We start from the raw sequence: 15,259 nt of genomic DNA on the forward strand, positions 1-15,259 counted from the left end.
GTGCTTTATTTAGCAGCAAACGACAAGGCCATCATTAGTTGAGATGCTGCAGTTGCATCTCCAGTGGACGGCTTTGTGTTTTATTGCGGTGGGTGATTTGCCAGCCCCCCGGGTCAGACGAGAGGTCAGTTCCCAGGCTCACAGCACGCCCTGTTTTTACAACTGTGGACTGCCCTCAAGCCACAGGCGCTAACACACCATGTTAAATTCCCTGACATTGTCAGCAGCATTGCGATCAGGAAGCGAGGCACTCTGTAATAATAATAATAATAATAATAATAATAATAAATAGTACTTTGTATGTATATAGTGCCTTTTCCATGCTCAAAATAACAGAAGGTTCACACTTATAGTGTCCCACCACACGCACTGTTAGAGCTCGACTGGATGTTTGCTTTTTGATAAAAGTGTGAATGCCATCTTATTCTCTTTAGTGACAGTGGCACAGTGTTGTGCTTCAGCAAAAGGGTTCAAATGTCTCTGTTGTGATTATTTTTACATTAATATTATTTTCTTCATGTCACAGCATCTTCTTTTATGCATTATGCGTTTTGTGGGTGGTCCATCAAGAGGCAGGACCACCTACCCAACACTGCAAGGGACTGCCTTCAGCCCTATAAAGGCTAAGGAAAACACGCAGTCCCTTGCGGTTCATTGAATGCGCTTGGTTGGGTGGTGAGTTCTCCTGTGTTTTTTTTTTTTTTGATATGTTGATCATTTCTGGCTTTTTGTGACCATTTGCTCTGTTTTATATTTTTTGACTTTTTGGATTTTGTATTTGGACCGCATTTGCTCTTTGGATTGTCTGTTTTTTGTCTTTTGTTCTCCTTGGAGTTGCCTTGTGTCATTTAGCACTTTTTGTAAAAATAAATCTTTTTCATGTCTAAAGATTCAATGTTTGCCCTCTCATTACTAGCCAGGGTTTGACCTTTTCTCCTCTCCTTGTGCGCATTTTTAGGATGGTTTGGGTCATTTGTGCTAAGGAACTCTCAAGTTCACAACACCAGTTAGTGAGTGCTGCTGCCTTACAGCTCCATATGCCTGGGTTCAAATCCTAGGCCGGTCAGTGTCTGGAGTGTATGAGTTCTCCCCATGTCTATGGCATGTTTTCTCCCCTGACCTAGAGATGTGTGGATTATGCTAACTGGAGACTCAGAATTAGTCGGTGCGCCCTGTGATCGACTCTCCAGGGTTGGTTCCTACCGTGTAACCATTGCTGTCAGGCTAGTCAAGCAGCTGTCTCTGACCCTAAACTTTACAGGCAGGTTAGAAAATTGATTGATGTTTGGAGAAGTTATAACATCTTTTTTTTGATATGTATTAAATATTCAGCTGATTTATTTACTGTTGACTAGATGTGACTCCTTATTCTGCAAATACAACACCCTAAATTCTGTCTGGCCCATCTCTGTTTGTATTATGCTCCATCTCCTATTTCTTTATAGTACTGCTGCTAATAAATGCACACATTGACTTTCCTTTTGCATAAAATTTTACAAAATCAACAACTACAGAACTTACTAAAAAGTTTGATGTAGAGTTTTAAAAGTTTTTTCTGGGATTGAAAAGAATGGAAACTTTGCTTCTTAAGAGTCTGCCAACACCAAATACTCAGTAGTAGTAGGACTTGTATATTTCTCAGAGCAGAATGGAAATCAAAATAAATTGGGAAAACTGTTATAATAAGAAACAGCAACAAAGGTGAAGGGTCCGGGCACCGAATGGTGATCCCCATATATTGTTGTACACAAAGAAAGAAAGCTGTTCACAGAAATATGCCTTTACATATTACATATGGGGAAAGATGGTGCTGGTGCCGGTTATGAAACAGAAGGGATGGGTTCAGGCGCCCCACACCTGGAAGTGACGTCATCGGCTTGTGATTCTCTGGGTCTGCCGAGGAGAGGAGAGGAGAGGCGTTAGGAAGGCAGCGGGCAGCGGCACACACGACTCACGGTGGAATTGCAAGTCACACGTCACATGTGTGACGCTGCCTTTTGGAAATTCAACATGACTAAACACAATGAGACACACAGATGGACTTTCAAACAAAAGGTGTAATCCACGGAGGCAATGAAGTGTTTATCCAGTTAATTGAGAAGAAAGTGCTGCACCTACAGTCTTAGATGAGATCTGGCTCTTGATAGATAGATAGATAGATAGATAGATAGATAGATAGATAGATAGATAGATAGATAGATAGATAGATAGATAGATAGATAGATAGATAGATAGATAGATAGATAGATAGATAGGCACTATATAAGATAGATAGAAAGGCACTATATAAGATAGATAGATAGATACTTTATTAATCCCAAGGGGAAATTCACATAGCTGCTGAAAAGGCTGCCACTCTTGGCGGCGCCTGAGTCATACTATATGACTCATTTTTTATATGTACTGTCCTCCCATCAGCCCCAGCACACTCCTGATGCCTGCTGGGAATTGTAGTCCCCACATTGCCACTGGATGTTATATTCCTCCTTTCCACTACAGCATCTGTCACTGATACACCATATGTCCTGTATTTTAAGTTGGACCAACGGCAACACGTAGAATTTTTTAAAATCCGTTCAGCCATTTTTGTGTGATTGACAAACAAACAGACAGAAAAACAGCATACAGATTTATTTACAGTATATAGATTATATGTTATTTAGATCTATCTATCTATCTATCTATCTATCTATCTATCTATCTATCTATCTATCTATCTATCTATCTATCTATCACATAATGCCTTACATATCTATCTATCTATCTATCTATCTATCTATCTATCTATCTATCTATCTATCTATCTATCTATATCTATCTATCTATCATCTAATGCCTTACATATCTATCTATCTATCTATCTATCTATCTATCTATCTATCTATCTATCTATCTATCTATCACATAATGCCTTACATATCTATCTATCTATCTATCTATCTATCTATCTATCTATCTATCTATCTATCTATCTATCTATCTATCTATCATATATTGCCTTTCATATCTATCTATCTATCTATCTATCTATCTATCTATCTATCTATCTATCTATCTATCTATCTATCTATCCATCCAGGACAGGTACTAAGTATCCATTTGTCCATTTTCATGACCCTAGTTGATGCGTAGCTTAAGCCAATCCCAACAGCGACACATCCAAGGCAGGATGCTGCACTCAAAGACGTTTTTTAATTTGTTTTGTATATTTAGGTGATCGGTGGGCCAGTACTCAGTGCTGTTCCCTCTCATCTCCAGAGATTCAGTTGCTATCTACATGGAGCTGTCGAGTTCCCACTGTATGTGTGGGCTTTTCTTCTGACTTTCCGCCCCCCCCCCCCCCCCCCTCCACACCATGTTTATTATGTAAACCATTAACCCTAAACAGGCAAGTTGTGAGTGGGTATGAGTGTGTGAGGGACTGTGTTCTCTAATACACGTTGATCTCATCCAGGGGTGTTCCTGCTTTGTTCCCCCACTCCGCCACACCATGATGGTGTGTCAGACTAAAGGCCGTGCCACATTACATGACTTTTCCAGTGATTTCCAGTTGTAGCCTTCATTTACTGTACACATTCTGAGTGAGTCGAAGTCACGATGTGGTCGTGTAATGTGACATACCCAGCAACTCACTCCAACTACTCTGCAACCCACCCCAACAAAATCAAGCAGGTTTGATTAAGTGTGTAGTCGTATGGGTGGGCTATGTGTGCCAATGAATGCTCCTCTGGAAATACAATGCTCAGAATGCAGTGAATAAGGGGCACAGGTGTTCTGGACCTCACAAACAGAAGAGAAGCCCGTCTGTGGGATGTTACACATACCACGACAGAATGGGAAAAAGAAATGCAACAAATAAAAAGGGGGTCAATATTGTGGCCAAACTCGCCATACCTGTTAAGCCTTCGTAGAGCACTGGCTCCATCAGGCAGCACACTGTTGGCTGTCACAAAAAATGGATGAGTGTGACTGTGCTGGAAGATCATCAGGCTCAGTGATATCCAGTCGTTTAAACTGGCACGGGCCAGCACAAGATCAGCGATGGCAGTCTGCAAATCTGACATGCCCTGTGTCTAGAAGTCACGTAATGTGACATTGGCAGAAGAGAAGAGTGCACAACACTATTTGTTCAAGTGGAGCAGGTTAAGTGCTGGGGGTCTCATAGTGAGACACTGGTGGGGCTTGACAAAAGGACAGCCTCCTAGCTTGTTTCTTTTTGTAATCACATTTGTATTAATGAACTCCAAATGAAATCATAAACCAGAGCAAGAATTTAACTTAACCTTAGTGGCAGGGGGCAGAGACTGAACCCGTCTATCGTTAAGTGGAGTGGGCTGCGTAACAAAGTGCCATATGGAGCGTACAGTACTTACAGCAGCAAAGGAGGCGAACAAAGCACAGGATATGAATAGCAATGAGAAAGACGAGCAGTGGAGCCCCTCACAGGGGGCACCTTGATTCTCGGTTAATCCGTTGTTCCCGTGTTGGGGTACATAGACTGAGTAACACCCAGCTTGTAAATTATCTCGTGTCTCTAAGGTTTCCAGCAGGGATGACTAACTGAGTGCCGCCCATTCATCTCCCCACTGAGACCCCCTGCTCCTCTGAGGTGGGCATGTGCTGCACTTGGGTAATCTTATTATGCACTCTAATCTACTCATGACACCAAACAGAATTATACACATTCAGGCCCTTCTGTTCTCCTTCGGTCCATCATAGTGACTGAAGGGAGGCGGGGGGCACAGGCACATCTATTAGTAATCCCAAGGCATTTTTGAAATCTGCTTTGTTCCCAAGCCAGTATGACTCGAGTGGTGCGCACAGACAGCCATGGACTCTCTTCTCATCCTGGCTTGGTGGTCTTTGCCTGCCCGTGACTGTGGAATTGTAGTAATTGGCACGCTGATATGTCTGCCGTTGTCTGGTTTAGGGTTTTGACGTGTGAGGATTCACTTTTCTGACATTCATTTAGAAAAGCATTAGGTTGGCTGACAGTCATCCAACATAAATGAGAATTATTATTATTGTAATTATTATTAGTGAGCAATGAAATGATTTGCATGAAAGTGAACTCACAGAGTGAGGGGCGGAGTGGTGGCTCTGAGGCTAGGGGTCTGCACTGGCACTGGTTTGAATCCTGTAAACGACAAAGTGACTCTACTCCGTTGGGCGCCTCTGCGTGGAGACGTGTGTTGACTCTTCCTCCTCGTTTGCTGCGAATGGCAGGTTTCTGTTTCAGGTTTCACTCCCTCACTACGGCGCCTTGTTCAACAGCGGAGCAGCCGCCCTGCGGAGCGTCCATGTTCAGTGAGAGTGCGTGTTCAAATTACCCTTAAGCTAAGGTGACCAGAATTTTTTGGGCCAATCCGGGTACATTTCGGGGGGCGGATTTAGAATTTACAGATCACAAGTAGGGACTCTAAGTAAACACTACAGAGTACAAAGCGAAAGCTTATCACATGATTTCTCGCCAAAGTTGCAGGGTGCGGTAAAGCATAACCTCCGTCAAAACACCGCGCACGCGCACCGAGTTCAAATTATAGTGGTGATGAGATACATTCAAAAGAGTGAACCAGCTGAAAGCCGGGACGAAATCTTAAAACGGGGACATGTTTCTGAGTGGGGACAGTTGTCTGAAAAAGGGGACGGTCCCCGGAAAACGGGGACAGATGGTCACCTTACATAAGCCATTGTGAGTGTGTTGTATTGCGCCAACTTCTATCCTTAGCTGTTACTGCGTTGGGCTGCCAACCATTCTTATTTTCCCGGACATGTCCTCATTTTTAACGCTCCGGGAGAAATTTATAAAATTTTGAAAATGTCTGGAATTTTGGCTCCTAAAATTTGAAAACTCTCCATATCCTTATCATTGGTAAAAATTGAAAGCCGTACACCAATCAGAATTTGCGGAAGTAGTGCGCACACTTTTTTTCCCAGAATCTTCATTTCCTTTCCGGTAGTAAACAACGCAGAGATTGACGAGAATAGTCGACGTCTGTCCAACTTGGCTTTTTCACTTCGTCTTTTGAATTCAGCTTTATCTTATTGGCGAGTAGACAGTGCATTATAAATGCTGTACCTTTCCTTAATTATTTGTGATCCTAATTCACCGTAACAAAGTGAATTTGCGCAAAATCGAAATTACAATTTCACTTTTTCTATGTGAGATCTTATTTTCGATTTTTCTTTCAGCAGCTTGAATAAACAAGAAATTTCATACATCCAGGTCCAGTCTGTCGCATTTAAGTGCACTGAGTAAGAACTGCTTTGTGATATTTGAATGGAAAATATTGTTATTACGGGCGGCACGGTGGCGCAGTGGGTAGCGCTGCTGCCTCGCAGTTAGGAGACCTGGGTTCACTTCCCGGTTCCTCCCTGTGTGGGGTTTGCATGTTCTCCCCTCCTCTGGGTGCTCCAGTTTCCTCTCACAGTCCAAAGACATGCATTGTGTGCATTGGCGATCCTAAATTGTGCTTGGTGTGTGGGTGTGTGTGCGTGCCCTGTGGTGGGGTGGCGCCCTGCCTGGGGTTTGTTTCCTGCCTTGCGCCCTGGGATTGGCTCCAGCAGACCCCCGTGACCCTGTAGTTAGGATATAGCAGGTTGGATGATGGATGGATATTGTTATTACCACCTGCTGTTCCAAAATAGATTTATAATTGTAAATGAATGAGTCCACTATTAAAGTTTCAGTTAATTAAAACAAAAATCTCACATTTATTCTGTCATAGAAATGCAATATCTTTTTAGTTATGAGTTGATCAAGTAATAAGTCACTTCTTCAAGTAATTTAATAATACAGAGTTTGTCAAAATGATGTTAACATTTGAATGGCGGAAACAATTTATTCACATGTGCAAGATGATTTGTAGGAATGTTTCAACCTGTTCGCCATCACGTTCAACACACAAAACCCAACGAGCCACAGCACACATTTCACGGGCAATAGATGATACCACAAATCCGTATTCTGTCCTTCAGGTCATTGATATCTAGAACCTTCCTGCTATACGCGCGCTCCTTCACCAGACCCCATAACCAGAAATCACAGGGTGTCAAATCAGAGGAGTGTGGAGGCCATGGCAATGGTCCACCATGACCTGGAGAGGTGTGGTCAGTCGAGATTAAAATAATCCTTTAGTGTTAACAGAATTTGGACTCACCCCGTACTTTCATAATTCTTTCTTTACATAAATTCACGAATACCCATTATGTCAAAAAGCAAGTGCGAGTTCACAGACTACTTGAACAGCAAGTCTCCTTGTTTTCAAAAGGGCCGAACAGATTCAGCTGAGGGGCTAAAGCTCCCAAGATTCAATTTCAGTAGCCTGCTGTGGAAAGATTTCTATTCAGATTTATCCAAGAACCCAGATTTACTGAGAAAAATAGCTTCAGTGGAAAAATATAAAAGAATGTAGATAAACGAAAATAAACTAAATTAAAAAGAGTACAATTATTTTACTAGAAGTGAATTTACCAGGTGGATCATTTTTTACAGGTTTAAGACAGTTAAACTGTCCAAATAAGAATGGAAGGAATGAAGTCTGTTAACTTAAGAGGCTTGACATATTCAAAATATTTAATGGGTTATTAGTTTGCCGGGGACTGTGATGGTGGCCATCGTATCATAATTGTAGTGATAAACTGCTACTAAAGGTTCATATCATTTTTAAAAACAGTATAAAGACTTATTATGGCATCCTAGGGAAAGGCGTCCCTAAAAGTCCTCCTTTTTCAACCCAAATGTCCTCATTTCCAGAGAAAGGCAGTTGGCAGCCCTATTACTGCGTCTTTGTCAAATTGCCTTTACCTTTTTGGTTTTCCCTCATACTTTTGTGTTTTATAATTAACGTAGACCACTCCGCTTTCACTTTGACACGAAAGAGTCTTTTTCTATTGGTCTGTTGTCATAAAAGCCAAACAAAATCCACTGAGATTAATAATAAAATGTGAGAACCTCCAAAAGTCTGAATACTCTAACAGTCCTGAACGCCTGCTCTTGGACCTTGGAATGAAAAGTGGGCGCAGACGCCGGGAGATCACGGATACTCTAAAATGAACCAAACCGGGCCTGTAGTAATGGGCCGAGCCGTCCAGTCAGGCATTAATGATTGAGAGACTCCATTACAGACTGGTTAAAATATAGGGGGCACTCTTGCAGCATCTGTGAACACAGAAAAAAGCCAAGGACGCCAAATATTGAAATGCAGAATGGCTTTAATTACAGAGAACGCTAGAAGATAAGCAAAGGCCATTCGGCCCAACCAGCTTTGTCAATCCTACTTACCAAGACTCTCCAGAATGGAAAGTTCAAACATTGGCGACAATAAGCAGGAAATGATCTGAGCCACCATCAACATCTACAGTCCTTCTTACGCTTTTTCCAAGATCCTTTAGGCGTATTTAAGGCAGAGTGCGGCCCACCTTTCCTCCACACTTCTACCTCATTCGTGCTCCTGGTTGGCAGTGGCGTCTTTCTTGGCCTCTTCAAGTGGCTGTTCTTGCTTCTCTCCAGTCCCACACAGGTCTCTCTATCTATCTATCTATCTATCTATCTATCTATCTATCTATCTATCTATCTATCTATCTATCTATCTATCTATCTATCTATCTATCTATCTATCTATAGGGCAATTTTAACGCAGGGTCCTGTCCAGCTCAGCCTTAAGGCCACGTCACATCAGATGACTTTTTCAGTCTTGGCCTTTAGTTAGTGAATCTTAGCCGGTCGGAGGTGTGCTCTCATGTAATAATGCGACTTGCCCACAGTCCCATTCCAACAAAGTGAAGTTTGATTTTGCCTTTAGTTGCAGGGGTGGGCTCAATGTCAGTAAGAACTGGTGACCACTGAATGCTCATTCTACAATTCCTATAATCCAGCGACAAGGAATAAGCAGTGCAGGGTGTTTGGACCTCGCAAATGGAAGAGAAGTTCATCTCTATGTTGTCTTGCCTTTTAGGTACCACGACAAAAGGGGAAAAAGAAACAATAAACGGGCTGGGATTGTGGCTAAACGTGCCATGTATGCTGTTGTGCCAGCTTTGTCAGGCAGCACGTTATTGGCTATCTCAAAACGCGGTCGAGGAAGACTGTGCTGGTAGGTCGCTAAACTTGACACACCCGGTGTTTTTCTGTTGGGTGGTCTGGTGCCAAGAACAGTCAGCAAGTCTGACATTCCCTCAGACCAGACGTCACGTGAAGTAACATCGGCTTCAGCATCACCAGAGACACCACACTAGAGCCGCCTCTTGTGGCTCCTGCTGTCTCTTCACTTCGGAGCCTTCTGTATGCCTACAGGGGCCGAGTTCCTAAGAACTGTGAGGGGCTGCTTGTTTGTTTCATTTTGGATTCCCCGGTGGCCTGGAGATGTTGCCCCCTTGGCTGACCTCACTCTTTCTCTTATTTGGTTTTGACTAAGGGTTCTGCGTTTTTCTTAGCCATTGCTTGCCTGCCTAATAACATCTTGGGAGGGCACAGCTTTTTTTTTTTTTAGCCCCTGCACTCCCCATCTCCCTCCTCTGTGTGGGTCTCGGCCTACTGCTCTCAGGGACCCCACAACACATTATACTGCCCCCTGCAGTCATGATGTAGTTTATGACATTAGTACCAGGGTGGGTTTCCTTTTGTTCCAAATGGCCCTGCTTATCCCTGCCCACCCATTCCTTGTGTTTCTCAGGCCTCTTATGCCCACAGTTTCCTGGGTGACCACCTTTAGACTCCATGGGGGGCATAAAACAATGTGCTGAACAGGACGCACCTGCCTTGAACCTTGGTGACACACAGGTTCAATTTCTTTTCTTAAATCTGAGTGTTAAATATTTTAGCTGATCCTCTTTATAAAGGATACTAAAAATGAAAGGCAACAAGGTGCGCACTGGAAGAATAACAATCTGGCGGTCTGGCAAGGCTGACTTGAACCCGTGATTAAAAAGTATCGAGTCTTTCCCTTGGCCATTAAGGCAGAAGTGATCGTTTAACATCATTCAGTGGGTGAAATAGAAAACTAAGCTGGGCAGACAATCACTCACTCCAAACCCTTTTTAAACGGGACAAAAAGATTTCAGAGCAGATGAAAGAGCAGTGGGCTCAGGTTTGCCAGTGAGCCTTTCTGCGAAGTGAAAAGCGCTTTGAAAGCTGACACCGGCATGTCTTGTTCCAAATGTGGCAGGGCACGGCTGCCTACGTCTAAGATACCCGCCGAACTGGTCCACTGTGGCGCCTCCCACACAGCAACGTTCAGTGGCAGACCCTCACACAGATGAGGCCTCTGATTGGCTTGCAATGTCAGTTGTCTCTAAAATGTCCAAAGGCTCAAGTGGATTCAAAGAGTATTTGGGCAGCAGCATGTTTGTGGTATTTAGTCGTGATCCTGTGACACAACTGGACTTTCTCACTGGCAGACTTCAGGCAGCCCAATATGGGAATCACTTTTCTAACATATGGTGCCACACCGGAGACAACCTTGCATTTCCCCTTGGGATTAATAAAGTATCTATCTATCTATCTATCTATCTATCTATCTATCTATCTATCTATCTATCTATCTATCTATCTATCTATCTATCTATCTATCTATCTATCTATTATATAGTGCCTTTCATCTATCTATCTATCTATCTATCTATCTATCTATCTATCTATCTATCTATCTATCTATCTATCTATCTATCTATCTATCTATCTATTATATAGTGCCTTTCATCTATCTATCTATCTATCTATCTATCTATCTATCTATCTATCTATCTATCTATCTATATATAGTGCCTTTCATCTATCTATCTATCTATCTATCTATCTATCTATCTATCTATCTATCTATCTATCTATCTATCTATTATATAGTGCCTTTCATCTATCTATCTATCTATCTATCTATCTATCTATCTATCTATCTATCTATCTATCTATCTATCTATCTATCTATTATATAGTGCCTTTCATCTATCTATCTATCTATCTATCTATCTATCTATCTATCTATCTATCTATCTATCTATCTATCTATCTATCTATCTATTATATAGTGCCTTTCATCTATCTATCTATCTATCTATCTATCTATCTATCTATCTATCTATCTATCTATCTATCTATCTATCTATCTATCTATTATATAGTGCCTTTCATCTATCTATCTATCTATCTATCTATCTATCTATCTATCTATCTATCTATCTATCTATCTATTATATAGTGCCTTTCATCTATCTATCTATCTATCTATCTATCTATCTATCTATCTATCTATCTATCTATCTATCTATCTATCTATATATAGTGCCTTTCATCTATCTATCTATCTATCTATCTATCTATCTATCTATCTATCTATCTATCTATCTATCTATCTATCTATCTATTATATAGTGCCTTTCATCTATCTATCTATCTATCTATCTATCTATCTATCTATCTATCTATCTATCTATCTATCTATTATATAGTGCCTTTCATCTATCTATCTATCTATCTATCTATCTATCTATCTATCTATCTATCTATCTATCTATCTATCTATCTATCTATCTATCTATCTATCTATCTATCTGATGGGATGAGAAGGGGGCGCTGATGCTAACTAATTCTCTATCCAATTCCAAGGAGGACATCTTGCCCCACCCACAGTTGGCTCCACCCCTCTGGCTGAGGACTTCATAAAAATGGGCGGTCCTCGGGAGATGATGTTCAGTTTGGACATGACCCTCTGGGTGAACAGAGCTGCTGCTGACAGGCCATATTTTGAGAATTTCACCGGCTGCAGAGAGCCGACCATCTTTCAATCTTCTGTTGTTAATTTGCACGTGCCGATTGAACGGGGTAACCTGGCGGGTGACCCAACATTTCTATTGGCTCCCCCTCGGCCTGTTCACTCGCTCACTCACAGTGGGATCACTCAAAGCTGTGTGCTAAGCCCCCTGCTTTAATACCCCGTTCACAAGTGACGGTGTTCCCTCCCAGAACAACACCTGATGATATCGCAGTCGTTGGACTGATCACTGGGGGGAAATGAGACAGTCTGTGGGTGGGCAGTGGTCAGTCTGGAAATGTGGTGCCAGGACAACAATCTCTCCTTAAATGTTACAGATGATTGTGGATCGCCAGACAAGGAGGGAGCAGCGCACACCAGTGTGCATCGGCGAGGCAGAGGCACAGAGACTGAAAATGTTTAAACTTCTCCGCATTTACATTAATGAGGGTCTTATCTGGTCCCACCACACTACTCAGTTGGTCAAGAAGTCTCAACAGCGTTTGTACTTCCTGAGAAGGCTGCAGGTATTTGGCAGGCCAGGCAGAATTCTTGGCATCTTTTAATTGGTCCCGTTGAGAACATTCTCACCAATGCCACCGCAGGTATGGTTTGTTAACTGCTCTGCACAGGACCACTAGCCCTACAGCTGGTGCTCAGGCCAGCACAGACCTTTCCAGGAACAGCCCTTTGACATGCCAGTGCCATCTGGAGGGTCTCACAGCATTATAAAGGACAGCAGCCGCCCCACCATTAGGTGGACACTCTGACCAACGAACAGTTTTTATTGGACGGCAATCAGACTTGTGAATGGTTCCCGTTCATTACCTCTCCCCTCACAATAATGTACATATATTGTGGGCCCACTTGGTCACTGGCCGATTCTATTCATCTTTTGATATCTTCGTTACATGATGTTTTTGGATTGCCTGTTTCAATTTCATGATCTGATTTATATGCTCATGTAATTCTCACAGCAACTGCACTCTGTATACCTACAATGCATGGTGGTGCGTATTGTGGAAATTTGTTTTTCTTATCTGCTGCCTATTGACTATTGGCACTTTTATAGTATTGTCTTGTGTTTAATTGTCTATACCGGTGGCACATAGGGTAAAATTTTAATTTTATGCAGCGACCACATGTTTATCGTGCATAGGTAATTCTAAACTCGGCTCAATGGCAAGAAAGTGTGAACAGGCCTCAAAATGACCAGGACATCACTGGTCTGCGTCAGGAATAGGCCTCAAACTCAGGCTGCCTGGCCCCGAACTCAACAGGCAGGCTTTTAAAGGTTCAAAATACTTTAAATGCACAAAAATACACATAAAAGAAGAGGATAACCAAAAAACTCTGACTTAAATGGACAAAACAAAAAAAAAGTATCTTCATGAATAAAGAATTTATTTAAATAAATAAAAAGAAGCACAAAAAGGACAGAAATGAGGCAAAAGAGGCTCATCTAAAAAAGCAACCCAAGGCTAACAAGTCTAAATCATAATCCAGAGAACAACAATCCCAAAAAACAAAGCAAAATTAATCATAAATCAGGAAATCCAAGACTATACTTGGTATGATTAATGTCTTTTATTTATTTTTTTTTTAGTTTTCCTCAAGCTAAAAAATGAATCGTTACGTCTTTTCCGGGCTTTTCTTACCCAGATAATCCATTATTTGATGTTTATTTTTTGTTTGAGGGTTGTATCTTACTGTATAGTTATTTTCAACTCCATTTTGTTTTTGTAACAGGTGCCTCCATTTTGAGAGCCTTGCATCGCCCATTGCCTTGGTAACGCTCCCATTATGCACTTGGAGTATGAGTTGATGACATCATCCAGAGCGACAGTATAAAAGCCCCAAACTGTCTGAAATTTGATAAACGTGCTGGCGATTCCGTGAGATTTTGATATTTGATTCCTGTTTTACACCGGACTTTGGTTTTGCGTTACGTTTCCTGACAATCGATTCTTTTCTTCTGGTTTCGCCTCGTTATTCTCCCGGTCCCTCTATTCAAACCTCTTACTTTCACCTTTGAGATAGTACAATACTTACTATAAAACTCCACAAACCACAGCTAGCGATGAGGGGCTCTTCTTCTTCCTCCTCCTCCTCTTTTCTGGTTTGTGGCTGTTGGCAGACCAGCTTTAAGGTGCATTACTGCCACCTACTGAACTGGAGTGTGAAAGAACCTCATCATCTTTAACTCCTGTCCTAAATGATGTCATCCAAACCTGATTGTTTCGAGAATCCTCAGACATTCTTGTAATAATCTTTGTTCGTATCCTAATAAAAAGGTTGCTATTCTACCCCATCAGCTCCTTCCTCTCTTCCTCAGCAGTAGATGTTCTACAGTTCTCTAATGCTAGTAATGTCTGCACATCCCCACCATATGTTTACCAGTCTTAATCCTTGGGGGTTTCAAGTCCATCACCATAGCCACTCGGACTCTTTACAGTAGTGGAATGAAGGAGGATAGTGCGAGATGCAGTATCAGGCCAGACGTTCCAGCCTTCACTTCCTACGTGCACCACTGAGCCTGTTGTCCTTCCTTGGAGCACTTTCAGCAGGTATTAACCACTGCATACTGGGGACACCCCACAAGACCTGCCATTTTAGACAGGCTGTGACCCAGTGGTGACCTGGTCGCTCGCATCCTTACACTTGCCCATTCTTATCACCTTCAAGAACTGAGTGTCCACTCGCTGCCTAACGTATCCCACCGCTTGACAGGTGCCATTGTAACAAGATCATCAACGTGATTCACTTCACCTGCCAGTGGTTTGAATGTTGTTGAAATGGCAGTGGTGGTCGTATTATTGTCTCATTTAAAGAGTTCAGTGAAATTCTGGCTGGCATATTTGGCAAATATGCCACACATGATTGGCGCTATGATAAACAAGAGAGCACTGAACAACTTCAGTTCATGTAAAAGAAAACAGAAGTGAACTTACCTGATGTCGTCAATACCGCTGGCTTGGTGTTTAGTGATTGGACTTTGGTTCATGTTGTGATAAGAACACACAGGAGACAGCAAAGGTTTGGGGCAGCCACCCGTATAATATGCCCTGGCTGCAAATGGGTATGTTTTGTTGAGTTGTGCTCTGTACAAAGTCCAAAACAGAACTGATTTAGATGTGCAAAGATGGCGGCTTTAAAGGCCGGGACCGCAAGTGACGTCATTGTGGATGGTGGAAATGATGTCTTCATGGGCGCTGAAACCGTGTGGGATTTCCCGTGAATGGTCTGCAGAGGATCGAGAGAGAAAGTCAGTGCACCTCGCCACCCCCTGGTCTGGTGTGGAACTATCAGTATCCAGGCCCTTTAGCTGCCTCACATGCGCCCGTGTGTGACAACATGTAGGCCGAAATGACTCCTTAGGGTCTTTGGGTGTTTCCTCCATAAACTCCATCTTATTCCCATAGTTGAAGAACATGTGGGTGGGTGAATCTCTGGCTTTGCTTTGCCCAATGTGTGTGTGTGTGTGTGACTGTTCAAGTGCTCCATGTAATAAA

The 15,259-nt window shown here is 42.3% G+C and overlaps 1 protein-coding gene across 1 annotated transcript in view; it reads left to right on the forward strand.

The window, feature by feature from the left end:
* The window catches only part of macf1b (microtubule actin crosslinking factor 1b), a 224,429-nt gene that overhangs the window by 41,386 nt on the left and 167,784 nt on the right, over window positions 1–15,259 (forward strand). The gene's annotated exons all lie outside the window — the stretch shown is intronic.

The sequence above is a fragment of the Erpetoichthys calabaricus genome, chromosome 13, assembly GCF_900747795.2.
Source record: "Erpetoichthys calabaricus chromosome 13, fErpCal1.3, whole genome shotgun sequence".
Lineage (NCBI taxonomy): Eukaryota > Metazoa > Chordata > Cladistia > Polypteriformes > Polypteridae > Erpetoichthys > Erpetoichthys calabaricus.